The sequence below is a fragment of the Cryptomeria japonica genome, chromosome 7, assembly GCF_030272615.1.
Source record: "Cryptomeria japonica chromosome 7, Sugi_1.0, whole genome shotgun sequence".
Classification (NCBI taxonomy): Eukaryota; Viridiplantae; Streptophyta; class Pinopsida; order Cupressales; family Cupressaceae; genus Cryptomeria; species Cryptomeria japonica.
Genome location: NC_081411.1, coordinates 733,959,270 through 733,979,094, shown reverse-complemented (window position 1 = coordinate 733,979,094; position 19,825 = coordinate 733,959,270).

Here is a 19,825-nt window from a genome sequence, read left to right as displayed (position 1 = left end):
GCTATTTCATAGATAGATTGCAAGTGAACTTGGTTTGCTCATTTTTTAGAACAACAAAAGTGGCGACTCTGCTGGGGAAATATGAAATTTATGGAAGATACTCTCCTCCATGAAGGAGGTGGAGACTCTATATGAAGATCAATGTATAATGTTAAAAGGTCTGAGAAAGATCTCACCAAATATCAAAACAATAGCTACAATATCTAGGTATTTGCCAAACTTGGTATTAAAGATTGTAACATTTATTTTTCCTTACCAAGTGAGTTTCAGCACTAAGAAGGAAAAGGAATAAGTTAAGTTGCATTCTCCTATTAGCTTAAAAGCATGGTTGAAGTATTTTGAATAATAGGGAAGATAGACTCTAGCTGCAATAATTCTTATTGGTTGAAAATAGTGAATGTATCTAAGAAAGGTCGCAGCTAGCAATGGATTGTTGTAGAAATTTCTCTATTAAAGGTTATGTGCCATTTTGTTTTGATGACATACTTGGTTACCCGAATCAGTTTCCAAGTTACATTAGGAAGCACTTACCATTGTTTAATGGGGACCAGAAACAATTAGCAAGAATGCATGTGCAAAACTTTGTTGATTTAATGAATGACTATGATATCTACCATGAGGATATTTGCATGAAGTTGTTTATGTAGAGCTTGAAAGGGGATGCCAGGATTTTGTTTTCATTTTTGTAGGAAGCTTCTATTCCCTCATGGGAAGAATTAGTTTCATCTTTTCTCAAGAAATTTACTGAGAGAATGAACTTCAATGATATGCTGAGGAAGCTAATGGAGATTCGAGTTGAGGAAGGTGAATTAGTGCCATCCTTCAATGTCAGATTTTCCAAAGCACTGGCTGAGATCCTACAAGGGTATAGACTAAATGACGAAGTGTCATTAGTGATTTATTTGGATGCCTTTGGAAGTAAGATGAGTTACAGCTTAAGGGATAAAGAGCCAAAGACATTACATCAGGCTTTTGTGAGAGCCATGGACATAGAGAAAAACTTAAAATATGGTATCCCTAAAGGATTTTTATCTGCCGGTGTCCGTTGTCATAATGTTTGTAATGTTGCAATTAAGTGTGAAGTGAGAAGCAATGTTCAGAGCTTTGGTATTCATACTTGTGTTGGCAATGCCAATAATTTAATTCCAAATGAAAATCAAAGTTGTTTGGTGCAAACAATGGTTGATCCTCATATAGATATTGATAATGCAAATTGTGTTGAAGATGAAGTGAGAGTATTTTCAGATTAAACTTCTTGTAAACATATTGATGATCTTTTGGATATGAAATTTGAGCACAAAATTATTTCAGAAGATTTTAATGGTATACATGATTGCAATGAAAATACAACCCACATTGTGTTAGGTCTTTGAGGCAATTGAGAGGGGGGAGTGAATTAGTTGTCCAATAATTACAAACCAAAAATAAATTAACCAAACTTAATGCTTAATGCCGGTAAACCAAGCTTTAATGTTGGTAGACAGTTTAACAGTTAATTGCAGTATCGGTAAAGTTTAATGCATGAAACAGAAAGACAAATAACATAGTTATTTGTACGTGGAAACCCCATAAGGGGAAAAACCATGGTGGGAAACCTTACCCACAATCAGATGATACTATTGTAGATAGTATGTGTGTACAATATGGATTCTGCACATGCAGAAAGGCCATCTGCCTAGAGCTCACTGCTCAATCACAAAATGGGAGTCACACTGACTACAATTGGATGGTTAAATCCAATGATAATGTATTGCTCAAAATATCATCTTCATATGCTAGATTCAGTACCAGTTAAGCTCTAATTTTCCTTCTTCAAACCTTCCTTCAATCTTGAATGATGTCTGCATGTCTAGCTCTGCTTATATTCACATATACCTTATTACAATCCTTTTCCACACTCTACCACACAATCTCATAAATGAGATCTTACATATATACCAAAACCTAAGACCAACTGTGTAGGTCAGCTCACTAAGATATTACAATAAAATTAATTACAAATGAATCAATATGCGATGCATGATGTTGGCTCAATGCATTTATAATAATAACAAATCATTTTCATGATTTGTCATGCTAATCTAGAATAGATAATCTTGCTGGTGCATATCCTGGACCTATTTGCTGGTAACATCAAATATGCAAACCCGATTACACCAATAATCAAATCACCAAAATAAAGTGTCCAAACAATGTCTTCGACATAACCAAGTAATCTCCAGATGATAACAGATCATCCTCAGTGTCAGTGAATAATATAACCTGTCAGTTAACCAGATACCGGTGACTGTGCATAAGTCACTGATCATGTCGGTGAACATAACCAAAGATCTCCAAGTGTTTCTCAAGTGTTGACAAGTGTTGACATCAATGACAAAACCATATCAATGATAAATACTAAGAGGGGGGGTGAATTAGTATGCCAAAAAATACTGTAAGAAAACTCTTAAATAGTTTAGCAGATAATCGGTGCAGCAGATTCACTAATAAAATGGTTAAGATAAATGCAAACCAAATAGCAAACAAAGCATTCACCCACAAGAGAACAATCACCATAACACAAGATATTTGACATGGAAACCCAAATGGGAAAAACCATGGTGAGCAGAAACTCACCAGTAACTATCTGCAGAATAGTAACCAGACCAGTTAAGGTCATACAATGTTCTTCACTAGAACAGATCCTGTTAGGAATCTAGATCTCTGTTAGGAGATAAGTCCTATTAAAGACTACCCATTAGAGGATTTAAGATCCACAGTTGTGAACCACCTTGTTAGAGGATTTACAAAAGCTTTGCTGAGCCTACCCAGTTAAGGGCTTTAGACTTGTCGAAGATGTGAGTAATCAACAAGTGAATGATCTAGATAATAGCATAGTATGCTTAATTAGATCCTTGATAGCTCCTTGTTAATTCATTTTAGCATTACTTCAGTCTTCTATATCTACACACTCTATCTCTTCACACAGACCTAACCTTCTCTTAAATGATCGCACATAATAACCTTCCCTTTTTTGTGTCACATACAAAACCTAGACATGATGTCCTTATAAAGGAATTTGATTTCATGTTGGTCCAATAAGATTAGACTACAAGTTCCTAGGTACAGAGCATCTAGACACATTTGGTAACACAGCAAAAAAAACATCGCCAAAGTGTCGGTGGATGATAACTCATCACACATTACAATAATATCAGTTGGTAACTCATCACAAATATATCAGTTAACACAATATACCGATTACCGGTTGTCAAAAATGAAGACTGGAAGATCGTAGTGTTCCGATCAAAAATTGACTACCATTCAGGTCCTTCATTCCACTTGAGATCCTCACCCCACTTGGGGTCTTCATACCGCTTGGGGTCTTCTATCAATCTGTGACCGATAAACCATCTTCTGCAAAATACCGATAGTCTAAAGACTACACATTCAATGACATACAATATCAGTTGGAACAACTACCCATTGAGCATAACTCATACATCAAGTAAGTGTGTGTCCATCAATGACAATCAAAACATCATCAAAATACCAACAATCTCCCCCTTTGGCATTGATGTTAACACTTAGGAAAATTTTGACATCTAAGTGCTTTACAAAAAAAATGATGCCATAATCAAAATTACTCCCCCTAAGCATATATACTCCTCCCTTTGCAAAAATTACAAGTGCATAAAATGGTAACATTCACCAAAATTTTAATGTACACTAATCCCCCTTTTCCAACAATGACAAAGTAATGCAAAATATCCCTTTTATAAAATAAAATAGAGTAGATGTTCATGACAATAAGGAATGAAATTTCTGAAAAATAGATTTAAAGTTCTGCACAAAAGTCTTCATGTCTGATATCCATGACTCAAGTAGCAAGGTAACAATCTCACTTTCAGTCTTCATCTGAAATGCCAATTCTTCCATTACATCGATGGTACTCATCTCTTGAGTTATCATGATAGCTTCCAAGTTCAGAAAACATCTCTAAAGAACCTGCAACTTTGGCAATAGGAGCAGTTGAAGCTCCTGCAGATCTTGAGTCCGGTTGCTCATTTCTAAGTCCATCTTGGTAGTCTGATGCTGAAAATGATGAACAGTTTGTCCATAGACAGTGAATAAATCATAGGGCATCTTGAACTTGTAGATGTATTCTTGTAACTCCGATTGGAGTTGAGCTTTCTGTTTGAGAACATCTTCACAAAATAGATGGGGTTGGTAGATTTTACTCAAAAGTAATTTACCCTCACCCATAGCAACACTGATATCATCCTTCTGCTTTAGTAGTTGTGTCCTGAGTTCATTCATTTGCTTGACTGAGGCAATATTGTGTGCCTTTTCATGGTTCTTTCTTGCAGTTGCTTGAGCAACATCCTCCAAGCATTGTACCTGGTCCTCCATTACGGTACAAAGAATTTTGAGCTTGGATAGAGAGGAGTCGGTACTGGGGAGGTTAGTACCAGGAATTAGACTGGTAAGGGTGTCAACAACAAATTGTATGACATCTTGTTCTTTCTTCTTCCACAATTCTTCTAGTCTCTCCTATGCAAGTTTAATGCTTCATAGCAGCTCAGACTCATCTGTTGATTGAGTCGGACATGCAAGAGTTAGATCAATAGGACTGGTGGAATCAACCTACTTGGTTTGATCACCGGTTACCTTAGAAGTCTGCCCTCCTTCTTTGGCCTTGATCTCCACTTGTTTTCTCTTCTCTACTTCTTTCTCCACTTTCACTCTTTTCTTTTCTTCTTCTTTTTTTCTTCTCTGACTCTTTCTTTTTCTCCTCTTCTTGTTTCTTCTCCACTTCTTTCTTCTTCTTATCCTCTTCCTACTTTTTCTTCTCTTCCTCCTTCTTCCTTTCTTCTTCCTTTCTTCTTCCTTCCTCTTTTCTTCTTCTTTTCTCTTATCTTCTTCTTTCCTCTTCTCTTCTTGTTTCCTCTTTGCTTCTTCTTGCCTTGCTTTTTCTTCTTGTTCTTTCTCCGCTTTCTCTTTGTCTTGTTTCTCTTTCTCAACTTTTTCTTTGTCTAGAATGACATCCTCATTATCTAATGCATCAATATCAATAGGGTCATTTTTTTTTGTCACTCTTTTACCTTGACTATCAAATACCTCATCCTGTTTGACTAAGGATAGGTCAGGTTCTTGATCAGCCTGCCTAGTGGCTTCAGATACTTGGTGCATTTTGATAGTAGCTTTAACCTGTATATGTGTATATTTTTCTACTTCAGAGGTTTTACCTTCTAGTAACCTGAGTCGCCTTCTTCTCATAAAGAAAATGCCTTTGTACTTATCATTAATTTCAAATAATGCAGAATTTGAAGCATCAAGAAAGTACTGTGCAAAAAATTTCTCCTTGATCTCTTGTTCTCTTTCAATGGCAATGTGCCATTTATTATTTGAAGAATCATACAAAGAATTTGGAGTAACAAATTTAATCTTAGAAGGTGGTCGATCATTAATACATAAATATTTAATGACCTCCTATTCTACATCCTCTTTCTCACTATCACTAAAGTCATCAAAATATTCCTTTAAGTCATCATGCACTTTCCTCCTAATATTCTTTATTGTCCTCTAATAATGTGTCATTGGTTTATAAGAAGTAATATCTATATTTACCGGTGCAAAATTTGCTGGTACATTACTGGTAGACTTTTGATTTTTGCTTGATTACCTTGACTTCTTTATTTCAATCTTCAGTTCAGTGTATTTTGACTCCAATGAGTGAGTCCTGGATTTATGCTTCCTCTTGAATACTTTTGTCGGAGTAATCTCAAGTTTCTTTTTGGCTGGTGACCGCTTGGTCACTTTTGGACTGGCAGATGTAACTAGTGTTGATACCGATGGCATTGCTTTGCTCATTTTCTACTTTGATTCCTCAATCGGTGTGACCCTCTCCAAGTAGGTACCAGTTCTTTTCTTCTTTGCATCCAATGGTGAGGCAAGTAGGGTAGAGGCATACCTGATCAATATGTCATTCACCACTTCATACCCCATAGGGTCAATTACTTCCTTTCTAGGTTCCATCGCTTCCATTATGTAGTGATCTATCCTTATTGTGAAGCAAATGTCATTGTCATACTTCTTCACTAAATCACTAGATATCCTCATTCTCTGGTTCATCTTTAGTTTGAATTCATCAAAATACTTATTTAGAACCTTAGGATATGTAGTTCCCACTACTTGTAGACTCTCCTTAATCTGTTTGGAAACTGGTAGGTCAGTAGACCATTGAACATCACCGAATCCAGGGAAATAACCTTGAAAATAGAAGAATAGACCAACCAGAAGTTGGCCAAACTTGAACCTCAGTGATTTGTCATGTTTGATGGACTTTAGATTCTCCAACAATTACTTCTGTAAATAGGTACATACGTCATAATCAGTATCTTCCTTAATCATCTCATAAGTAGCATTTACTAGAGCAATAGGGACAGAATTCATTCTACTAGCATAAAATATCTTGTAACCAATCACCATGCAATCATATTTCACCAGATCATCATTAATGGTGTTGACAACCATTGCCCATTGGTCACTCACAAAACCAGTGAGCTCTGTCATTTTAGTTTTGGTGACCTTTCGTAGAACAGGTACTTCTCCAACATTGCAGAATCTGGTGATAGTATGAATTGCTTCTAGTGTGATGTCATGGGTCCGCTCGACATACATCTTGTCACCATGCACTCTGCTGAGGATAATGCAAATATGTTCTTTTAAGAATTCTTTCAGAAACTATACCGCATTGTGCAGTTTCATCTTCTCAAGGATGTTATACTCTGGTTTAATCTTCTTGTCATCTCCACAGAACAAACTTAGCTGGGAGTGAATTACTAGGGATCCTAGGTCTTCCAACTTACAATCTATATACCTTGAAATATCTCCTTTGATAATAACTCTGGCGGGAATTTGAGATAGGGCATTGTATCTCATTTTCTTTTGAAGAAACTCAGGTGTATCTATGGGTGCACTAGAACTAGAGTGCGATGCAGAAGCCATAACCAAATGATAAGAATTAATTTCAAAAAATACCTTCACAATCTAAAATTTAGGTTTTGTCAATATCACGCACAATACACCACTTCGGTCACTAGTTCACCGCTTAGTGTTCTTCACTGATTGCTTGAAAATGATTGCAAGATTTCACACAATATTGTTTCAAATGCTAAACAAATCACTCTGGTTGCTCTTCTCTTGAAAATTCTTCTAAAAATAGATAAGTAAAAATGATGACAAAAATCCCTTTTAAACAAACTCTCACCTACCATAATAAATGCATCACCGCTAGGGTACAAACCCTAATTTCGCCTTTTACCGCTTCAGATCTTCTATCAATTGACAGGTAACATATACCGATAAAGGTCTTTGATAACTCAATGATGAATGAATAGTACCAAACCGATACTGAGAGGGGGGGGTAAATCAATACAGACAAAAACACATTCCTAAAACCGGTTTGTTAGCAGACACTGTGCTCTGGAAGACAAACAGTAACACCGGTCTTAAACAGAGTACAACCAACAAAACCCAGAATAACTGAGACAAGCATAAACCAGTTGACACTTATCTTTTCATACAATCTAATGCTTCATTTCCATTTCACCCTAGTGCATGAAAAGGTAATATATCATCAAAAATATATAAATAGCTAGATCCACATGATTTACCTTCAGACACAAATCACTTGAACCATCACATGAATAACACCAAACATGACACACAGTTTTTTCACGTGGAAACCCAACTGGGAAAAACCATGGTGGGGATGAATACCCACAAGCTGTTTTTGAACTCTTTAGAAGCCCGCTCTGTTAGGAGCCTTGTCCAATTAAAGACTGATACAATAGGTTCTGTTAGGAACCGATCCTGTTAGGGATCACCCGGTTAAGGGATGGCTAGAATACCCGGTTAAGGGTTAAACACTATTAAAGGTTACCTTGTTAGAGGATTTCAAGAATTCAATGGTTTTGAGTCACCCTTTTAAAGGATTTATAGTAAGCCGGTTAAAGCTACCCTATTAAGGGATTTCCCAACTGTTGAAGTGGTTAGAGATCAACAGGTATTACAATGATCTAGTAACAACACTCAATGCCAATGCAGATCCGCTTTAGCTCCTCTTCACCTTCTACACTTACACTTTGCAGGTATCACTTCTCTCCTCTAGTCTAGCAAGAATCATGTATCCCTTCACTTGGATACACACACACAACTTTTGCCAACAACCTTAGAAAGAAACACAACATCGACCTTATAGGAAACAGATAAGTTAGTAACATAAACCCTAAACCCTAAACCTGTTTAGGTTAAGCAATTGAAACGGTTCAATCCTGACCATTGAGCACATTGCATTAAATGCAACAGTCTTGAACCAATCTCAAGATGTTCTCCATCATTTTTTTCCACCACTTTAATGGCAGCTGATAACCCATCACGCATTTTCACCGTTTACAGACTTCGCACATTCCCGAGGTAAATAGGAACAATCTCCTTCATGCAAGATCCTTCACATGCACAAGGCTGACGTGGCAACATGATCTGTTCTTCATTACAATGCTAACTCATCACACAAAGTCATCGGTTGAGTCACACAGGCTTGAAGCACTTCAACCAGAAACCCTGAAGTTGAGACTACCACCTGGTAGTCATCCAAATCTTCCATGTACCGGTTCTCATAACCACATGCCGGTTCACCTTGAACAAACACACCGCTTCACTTTGGCACATATACCGGTTCACAATGTTATATCGATTCTCACATACATTGGTTCTTGGTAACATATCAGTTCTCTCTTCTTCAGCATATTGACATCAATGACAACATACAATGTCATCATGTCCTCATACCGGTTCACATAATGCCAACAATATCCCCCTTTGGCATTGATGGCAATATACAAAGATATCTCTCCGCTTCACATCTTCTCCCCCAATTTTTGCAGATATCTTCTCTGCTTCACTTCTTCTCCCCCTTTGACAACAATGCCAAAGTGGAGGCACAAGCTTCCATGTTCCATTATGTTGCTCCCCCTAAGGAGTAGCATCCTTCAACACATCAATAAAAAAAGAATTGATTATGCAATACCTGACTGATGTGGAGCATATACCTTTAGATCACCTCCTGAAGGGGAAGCACCCCTAATTCACCTCTTAAGTACATAAATGTAGCCTTTGGGAGAGGCTTGGTGAATATGTCTAATAACTGCTCCTTACTAGAAACATGTTCCAGTGCAATCTCTTTGTTCTGAACCTTTTCCCTCAATAAATGATACTTAAGCTCAAAGTTCTTGGTTCTAGAATGTAAAACCAGATTCTTAGAGATGTTAATTGCACTAGTATTGTCACAAAATATACTTACCGGTTTAGATACAAGAACTTTGAAGCCATTCAATACATGCTTCATCCAAATTGTTTGAGTGCAGTTCATGAAACCTGCAAAATACTCTGCTTCCACTGTAGACTGAGAGACACAACTCTGCTTCCTACTCATCCATGAGACTAGTCTACCACCGAGAAAGAATGCACCACCGGTTGTGCTCTTCCGATCGTCCACATTACCTGCCCAATCAGCATTTGTGAATAATTTCAAGTTGAAATCCTTGCTATATGGATACCACAATCCATAATCAATAGTTCCCTTCAGATACCTAAGAATCCACTTGACTACAACCAAGTGGGATTCTCTTGGACTTTTTTGGAACCTTGCAATAATGCCAACTGCATGTGCAATATCTAGTCTGCTATGCACTACATAATGCAACTTACCAATCATTGATCAGTATTCCTTCTCATTAACCCATGCTGAGTCGTCCTCTTTGGATAATTTGCAATCGGTCACCAACCAATCGGTTTGCTATCTTCCATGCCAAAGGTCTTCAACACCTCTTTGACATACTTGGATTGAGTGATAAAGATTCCATCTTTCATCTGCTGAATCTATAGTCCAATGAAGAAGTTAATCTCCCCTATTAGTGACATCTCAAACTCTTTCTTCATCTCATCTGCAAACTCATGATTCATCTTGTCATCTCCACCAAAGATAATGTCATCAACAAATACCTCATAGGTCAGGATATTATCTCCTTCAGATTTCAAGTAGATATTGCTATCTTTGCTTGTTCTCTCAAATCCAATCTTCACAAGATGGGAGTGCAGGTATTCATACCATGCTCTAGGTGCCTGCTTTAGACCATATAAGGCTTTATGTAGCCTACACACCATGTCACTATCTTCAGATAGGGAAAACCCATCTGGTTTCTCCATATACACCTCCTCTTCAAGTACACCATTTAGGAATGCAGATTTTACATCCATTTGATATACTTTGAATCCTTTAAAAGTTGCATATGCAAGAAGCATACAAACTCCTTCCAATCTGGCTACAGGAGCAAAGGTTTCTCCATAGTCTTCTCCTTCTTCTTGGGCATGTCCTTTACACACTAGTCTGGCTTTGTTTCTAATCACTATGCCATCCTCATTCAGCTTATTTCTGAAAACCCATTTGGTACCGATGACATTTTTATGCTCTGGTCTGGGTACCAAAGACCATGTACCATTTCTCTCTATCTGGTCAAGTTCTTCTTCCATTGCCTTGATCCAGTCTTCATCTTTATGTGCCTCTTTGAATGATTTAGGCTCAAATTCAGAGATCATACATGAGTTTTCTCTGACCTTTCTTCTTGTAAGGATTCCTGCATCCTTATCTCCTATGATCTGCTTAGGATCATGATTCAGCTTGACATACCAAGGAATGGTCTTAATAGATTCCTCTTTCTTTTCTTCTTCATCCTTATCTCCATCAGTATTAGCATCTACATCTGCCGGTGTAGGAACACTATTACTGGTACTTGGTTGACTGGCAACCGGTTCCCAGAAGGTTACAACCAGTTCATTTACCACTTGCTCACTGTCAGTTTCCTCAATTTTCTCAAAGGTTTCATCAACTCTTACATTGATGCTTTCCATAATTTTCTAAGTCCTCTTATTGAAACACTTGAGAGCTTTGCTCTTGGTGGAATACCCTAGGAATATTCCCTCATCACATTTCGCATCAAATTTGCTCTGGTGTTCGCTCTCTTGATGTAACATTTGCTACTAAACACTCTAAAGTAGCTAACCATAGGTGTCTTACCGGTCCAATACTCATAAGGAGTTTTATCCTTACCTTTCTTGATGAGTACTCGGTTCATTGTGTAGACTGTAGTTCTCACCGCTTCTCTCCAAAAGGTGTGAGTAACCTTTCCTTGAATTAGCATTGTTCTTGCTGCTTCAACCACAGTCTGATTATTCTTCTTTGCTAGGCCATTCTGTTGTGGAGTCCAGGGGGCAGACAATTGCCTCTTGATGCCATGTTCTTCACAGTACTTGTTGAATTCACCGGAAGTGAATTCCCCTCCTTGATCAGTTCTAAGGCACTTGATCCTTTTACCGCTTTCCTTCTCCACTAATGGTCTGAAAGCTTTGAACTTTCCAAAGGCTTCAGACTTGTCTTTCAAGAATGTGACCCACATCATTCTTGAGAAATCATCTGTAAGAATCATAAAATACCTATCTCCCTACACACTCCTAGTTTTCATAGGACCACACAAATCAGTATGCACAAGATCAAGTAAATTGTCAGTAGTGAAAGGTTTACCTTTAAAGGTTGAGGAAGACATTTTCCCCAGTTGACACCCTTTGCACAAGGTATTTTCTAGTTTGCTCAGTACCGGCAATCCTCTAACTACCTTGATCTTACTGGCCTTCACAATGTTAACAAACTTTACATGGCATAGTCTCCTATACCATATCTAGCTATCATCAAATTTAGCCATAAGACATGTACTTATATTTGCATTCAGCTGAAATAGGTTACCTTTGGTCTACATGTCGGTGGCCACCAATTCACCATTCTTTCCTTTGATTCTGCACACTCCATTATTGAATTCCAGAGTGAGACCACTATCATTTAGCTAGGCAACATGCAGAAGGTTGTGTCTGAGACCATCAACCCAATACACATTGTTAGCACTACTCTTTCCATTCAGAGAGATGGACCCTCTGCCTTTGACCATACATGGTGCATCATTACCAAAGCGAACCACACCACCATCATACTCTTCCAAGGATAGAAACTTACTCTGGTCACTAGTCATATGGTGAGAATAGCCATTGTCAATAATCCACTCATTGGAATTATCAAAGCAGGAGACAAGAGCCTTCTTGTCTGACACATCTTCCTTGACAGCAACAAACACAATATCTTCATTTTCTTCATCTTCTAATTCCTCATCTATCACACCTTCATCAACTGCCACAAAATAGTTTCTTTAGTTTCCTCCTTTGAACTTCTTGAATCTTTCTGTTTTGTCCTTGTTGTCACCATTAGGATAGTTTACAACAATATGTCCTATCCAGTTACAAGAAAAGCATTTCAAAGGGAGCTTACATCTGTATTTACTAATTCCTTTAGAAAATTTCTTGGCAAGAAGAGCTTCAAATGCCATCAGAATCTCCTCATCATCCATTTCTCTGCTCTATCTTTTTTCACCACTGGTGCTTGCTTCTTTTCCTTTTCTGGATGGTACAGCAGAAGCTTTAAAAGTTGATTCAGTATTTTGAACACTGCCATCAAAACTATTTAGCTCATAGGCTATCAACTTTAAAATGATGGAGTCCAGGGATACCTTAGTCTTGTCTATTGATCTCAACTCCTGAATAGCAGCAACCCTTATTGCATAGATCGGTAATAAGGATCTCAGAACTTTGCTTACCATAGTGGAATATTCTATTTTACCACCTGTACTCTTGATATCTTCGACAACAGTTTTGATTCTTATTCCATATTGTTGAATGGTCTCACCTTAAACCATCCGCATGTCTTCAAACTTCCCTCTAAGGCTTTCTTCCTTAGCTTATTTTACATGCTCATCACCACCATAGATATTTTCAAGAGTATCCCATACTTCTTTGGGATTTACTTTATTTTGGACATCAATAAACTCAATGTCAGATAAACTACTAATTAGGGCTTCTATGACTTGCCCATTCTCCTGCATCTCTCTCTTTTGGTCATTGGTGAGAGTACCGGTAGGGGAAATATAAACATTCTCAACATAGCTGCACTATTGAGCACCCATGCTTCTGATGTATATCTTCATTCTGTCTTTCCATATACTGAAATTATCTCTGTTGAACTTTGGACCTTCCCTCTTCATCATTAGACTGGGATCTTTTCCTCAAGCGGTTAAGCTTATAACACAGAGGACTTGGAGGATGCTCTGATACCAATTGATAACTCAATAATGAACAGATAGTACCAAATTGGTACTGAGAGGGGAGGTGAATCAGTACAGACAAAAACACATTCCTTAAACTGGTTTGTCAGCAAACACTGTGCTTTGGTAGACAAATAGTAACACCGGTCTTGAACAAAGTACAATTGGCAAAACCCAGAATAACTGAGACAAGCATAAACCGGTTGACACTTATCTTTTCATACAATCTAATACTTCATTTTCATTTCACCCTAGTGCATGAACAGGTAATCTATCATCAAAAATATATAAACAGCTAGATCAACATGATTTACCTTCAAACACAAATCACTTGAACCATCACATGAATAACACCACACATGACACACATATTTTTCACATGGAAACCCAACTGGGAAAATCCATGGTGGGGATGAATACCCACAAGTTGTTTTTGAACTCTTTAGAAGCTTGCTCTGTTAGGAGCCTTGTCTGGTTAAAGACTAATACAATAGGTTCTGTTAAGAACCGATCCTATTAGGGATCACCCAGCTAAGGGTTAAACCCTGTTAAAGGTTACTTTGTTAGAGGATTTCAAGAACTCAATGGTTTTGAGTCACCTTGTTAAAGGATTTACAGTAAGTCGGTTAAAGCTACCCTGTTAAGGGATTTCCCAACTATTGAAGTGGTTAGAGATCAATAGGTATTATAATAATCTGGTAATAGCACTCAATGCCAATGCAGATTCACTTTAGCTCCTCTTCACCTTCTGCACTTACACTCTGCAGGTATCACTTCTCTCCTCTGGTCTGGCAAGAATCATGTATCCCTTCACTTGGATACACACACACAACTTTTCCCAACAACCTTAGAAAGAAACAGAACATCAACCTTATAGGAAATAGATAGGGTGGTAACATAAACCCTAAACCCTAAACCTATTTAGGTTAAGCAATTCAAACGGTTCAATCCTAACCATTGAGCACATTGCATTAAATGCAATAGTCTTGAGCCAATCTCAAGACGTTCTCCATTGTTCGTTTTCCACCGCTTTCATGGCAGCTGATAACCCAACATGCGTTTTCACCGTTTACAGACTTCGCACATTCCTGAGGTAGACAGGAATGACTCCTTCATGCAAGATCCTTTATGTGCACAAGGCTGACGTGGCAACACGGTCTGTTCTTCAGTACAATGCAAGCTCATTACACAAAGTCACCAGTTGAGTCACACAGGCTTGAAGCACTTCAACCAGAAACCCTGAAGTTGACACTACCACCCAGTAGTCATCCAAAGCTTCCATGTACCGATTCTCATAACCACATGCTAGTTCACCTTGAACAAACACACCACTTCACTTTGGCACATATACCGGTTGACAATGTTATATCGGTTCTCATATATACCGGTTATTGGTAACATATCGGTTCTCTCTTCTTCGGCATATTGATATCAATGACAACATACAATGTCATCATGTCCTCATACCGGTTCACATAATGCCAATAGTCTTTACCAATATAAATCGGGGGTTTTAAATATTTCACAGATACGTTCCCCCTAAGATTTTCTGAAGCTCAGTTTGTCCGTTTAGAGACTTCCACACTAGGTGTAGAAATAGGTTCATCCTGTGACTCTTCTTCTGATTTCTTTTTCCAAGTTTTATTCATTTCCGTTTGAATAGTTTCAACATTAATCTTCCCTTCTGGAGTGATCGGTATATCACTCGATAGGTTCTTTCTCAGTCTACAAGTTTTAGCAATGTGTCCCGGTTTGTTGTAATGATAGCATACCATTCCAGGTATTCTCCATGGTTCGTCATTCATACTTCCATTCTTCCTTCTGCATGTTGTAGCAGTGTGACTGCTACCACGATAGATCAAACAAGTTTCTCTCCAACTAGTTTTTGCTTGATAACCAACTGATCAATGGTGATAGGTATTGTACCGGTTGGGATTCTGGTACACAGAAAGTCTCGGGATAACTCCTTGAGTCCTTGGAGGATATCTCCCAGTGTTGTGCAAAACCGACCTGCATTCAAATGCTCTATGCCCAAACTTGTTGCATGCATAACAGTTTCCATTAAATCTATTGGATCTAGGCATATTATTTTGAAAATAAGGAAAATTGTTGTAGCCCTTTCTTCTACACACATTGGCAATATGTCCCTCTTTGAGATAATTAAAGCAAATAGGTTTAAATTTTTTCTTACCTTTACCCTTGGATGTTGGTTGCTTCTTTGATGCTTCAGCTTTTGTTCCAAAGGTCTCACCTTCCTCATACCCAGAGAAACCAAGTCCAGTGGTATCCTTTGTTGGCTTTGTCGATTCTAGCTTTTGCTCTAGCTTAGCAATACTCTAATTGAATTTTGCAAGTATCTCCTTTGACTGAGTAAGTTCCTTGGAAATAGCAGCATTGGGTTCCATCAAGGTTGCATTCTCAGAAATAGCCATGTTTAGTTCACCTTGCATTTCTTCTCTTTCCACTTTATTCTCCTGGAGATGAGCAGTAAGGGTACTGATTTCTTGCTTCATCTTGGAGATCTCCTGATCTTTGTCTTTTACCAAATCTTCATCTTTCCTTCTATTCTTAAGTTCTTGACACATTCTAATAGTTAGTCCTTCCAACTCCCTTCTCAGGTTGGCTTTAGATTCATTCAATTTTTCAACTTCTTCAACTAGGGCATCCATGTTTGCTTCATCAGAAGAGCTATTTTCAGTAAGTTCCATCAATTTCTCAACATGCTCTCTTCTCTTGGCCAAAGAGGCTTTATACTTGACTTTGAGTTCATCATAGGCTCTCTTAGTCTGAGTGAGACGATGAGTAAGTTCCCTCACACTGTATTCTCCCATATCTTCTTCCAAGTGGTTAGACTTATAGAAAGGTTGGCTCTGATACCAATTGATGAATACTAAGAGAGGGGGTGAATTAGTATGCCAAAAATACTATAAGAAAACTCTTAAACAATTTAACAGATAACTGGTGCAGCAGATTCACTAATAAATTGGTTAAGATAAATGCAAACCAAATAGAAAATAAAGAATTCACCCACAAGAGCACAATTGCCATAACACAAGATACTTGACGTGGAAACCCAAATGGGAAAAACCACGGTGAGCAGAAACTCACAAGTAACTATCTGCAAAATAGTAACCAAACCAATTAAGGTCATACAATGTTCTTCACCAGAATAGATCCTGTTAAGAATCTAGATCTCTGTTAGGAGATAAGTCCTATTAAAGACTACCTGTTAGAGGATTTAATTTCCACAGTTGTGAACCACCTTATTAGAGGATTTACAAAGGCTTTGCTGAGCCTACCCGGTTAAGATCTTTAGACTTGTCAAAGATGTGAGTAATCAACAAGTGAATGATCTAGCTAATAGCACAGTATGCTTAATTAGATCCTTGACAGCTCCTTGTTAATGCATTTCAGCATTACTTCAGTCTTCTATATCTGCACACTCTATCTCTTCACACAGACCTAACCTTCTCTTCAATGATCGCACATAATAACCTTCCCTTTTCTATGTCACACACAAAACCTAGACATGATGTCCTTATAAAGGAATCTGATTTCATGTCGGTCCAATAAGATTAGACTACAAGTTCCTAGGTACAGTGCATCTAGACACATTTGGTAACACAACACAAAAACATTGCCAAAGTGTTGGTGGATAATAACTCATCACACATTACAATAATACCGGTTGGTAACTCATCACAGATATATATCGGTTAATACAATATACCGATTACCAGTTGTCAAAAATGAAGACTGGAAGATCATAGTGTTCTGATCAAAAATTGACTACCGCTCAGGTCCTTCGTTCTGCTTGAGATCCTCATACCGCTTGGGGTCTTCAGTCAATCTATGACTAGTAAACCATCTTCTGCAAAATACACATAGTCTAAAGACTACACATTCAATGACATACAATACGAGTTGGAACAACTACCAGTTGAGCATAACTCATACATCAAGTAAGTGTGTGTCCATCAATGACAATCAAAACATCATCAAAATACCAACAATCAACATATCCAAAATACCAACAATCTCCCCCTTTGGCATTGATGGCAACACAAGATGGAAAAACCATCTAAGTGCCAAAGCACAAATGCCAAAAACCAAAAACCAATAATCTCCAAAAGAGATCATCAAAATATAGATACAGAGAGTAACAATCTCTCCCCCAATGAATAATCTCTCCCCAAAAGATAATGTGTTTTTCCATAGATATCTCTCCCCCTTTGACATCAAATGCCAAAGCAATACAAAAACAGATACAATCAGTTCAAAGAACTTATCACAAAATACCAACTTATCAATTTATCCAACTACTCCCCTTGAGAAGTAGCTCTCCTCATCAAAGCCGGAAAAAGATTTCTCTATTAATTATGTTAGTCTAATGCCATGCTCCAACTATCTAAGTTTCTATCAATGAGGGTATAACTCCAAGCTTCTCTCTAAGATATTTAAAAGTTTCTTTAGGCAAAGGCTTAGTAAAGATATCTGCAATCTTCTCTTTAGTATTCACATAAACCAATTTCACTTCTTTTGCTTCAACATTCTCTTTCAAAAAATTGAATTTGATAGAAACATGTTTAGTTTTTTAATGAAATATCAGATTCTTTGATATATCAATTGCTGCCATATTATCACAGTAAATGATTGTAGGTTCCTTGCATTTTACCTTTATGTCCTTCAACATTTTCTTAATCCATAATACCTATGTACAATTAGTTGCTGCTACAACATATTCTGATTCTGTTGTTGATAAAGATGTGCAACTTTGTTTCCTGCTCAACCATGAAATTAGTCTACTACCAAGAAAGAATGCTCCATCAGTGGTGCTTTTTTTGTCATCTACATCTCCTGCCCAATTTGAATCTATGTATGCACACAAATCAAAGGTTTCATCTCTAGGATATCATAAACCAAGATTTGTAGTTCCTTGTATATACCGAAAAATCCTTTTTACTGCTGATTCATGATTTTCTTTAGGATTACTCCAAAATCTTGAAACAATACATACTGCATTCATAATATTAGGTCTTGTTTGTGTTAAATATAGTAAACCTCCTATCATAGACTTGTATCTTGTCAAATTAACAGGTGTTGATTCATCCTTCAAAGATAATTTATCAGTTGTAGTCATAGGTGTTCTTACTAGTTTAGAGTTTTCCATGCCAAATTTCTTTAGTAATTCCTTCAATTAATTTGATTGATTTATGAATATACCTTTATCAATCTGTGAGCTCTGCAATCCTAAAAAGAATTTTATCTTTCCAATCATAGACATTTCAAATTCTTCCTGCATCTTATTAGAAAATTCTTTACATAAACCATCTTCTCCTCCAAAGATTATATCATCAACAAAAACTTTGATAACCAAGATGTCATCATTAGTTACTTTGTAATGTAGATTGTTGTCAGCATTACCTTTAGTGAAACCAATCTTCAAAAGATATTTGTCCAATCTAGCATACCAAGCTGATGTGGAGCATGAAATCAAAACCACCTATCATACCTATAAGTGACACAACTTCTATCAAAAACAACTCAAGACAACTTGTTTCAAGGCAACAATTTCACATTGACCAGCACATTACTTGGATTCATACTCAAGGTTCTTAATCCACTTCCTCAACAAGATACACAAAACACTAATTCTACCCTCATGGTTGTCATGACTAAGACATACATTTCTTCTTTGGGTCTTGACAATATATATTAGATCAAACTCAAAAATCCTTCAACTTATGACCACAATACAAAAGCCCATTATACATGCTTGATGGGACTAAACTCTTTGTGACAACAAAAAAAACAACTACTAACCACATTCCTTCACAATACAACCTTGCATCATTCATGGTGTCATTCACATTTGGATGAAAATCACAAAGTTCATTCACTGTAGTAGCAACAAGACTTCTTGTCATGACAACTTGTATGGAAACCCTCAGCAACTATCTTGTTTAGGCTTCTTTTTGTCTCCACACACCATACCACCATAGTGTGATGGTTTTAACATCTTCCATAATATCTCCAAGTTCCTTCCATATCCATACATAACCTGCATTCATGAGTATTCATGCAAAGAACTGAAAGTATTGTTAGGTCCCAAAGACAACTGAAAGGGGAGGGGGGGGGGGGGTGAATCAGTTGTCTAATAAATTCAAACCAAAAACCACTTAACCAACTTAATGCCTAATATCGGTAAACTAGTTAAGTATGTCAGTAGACAGTGTTAACAGTAAATTGCTATACTGGTAAAGATTAATGCGTGAAACATAAATACAAAGTCATCCACAACAAATAACACCAATCTTTGTACATGGAAACCTTGTAAGGGGAAAAACCACAATGGGAAACCTTACCCACAATCAGATGATACTACTGCAAATAGTAAATGTACATAAATGGGGTCTACACATGCAGAAAGGCCAACACCCTAGAGCTCACTGCTCAATCACAAAATGGGAGTCACACTGACTACAATTGGATGGTTAAATCCAATAAAAATGTACTACACAAAATAGCATCTTCATATGCTGGATTCAGTAACGGTGTAATACTAATATGCTTTCACAAAA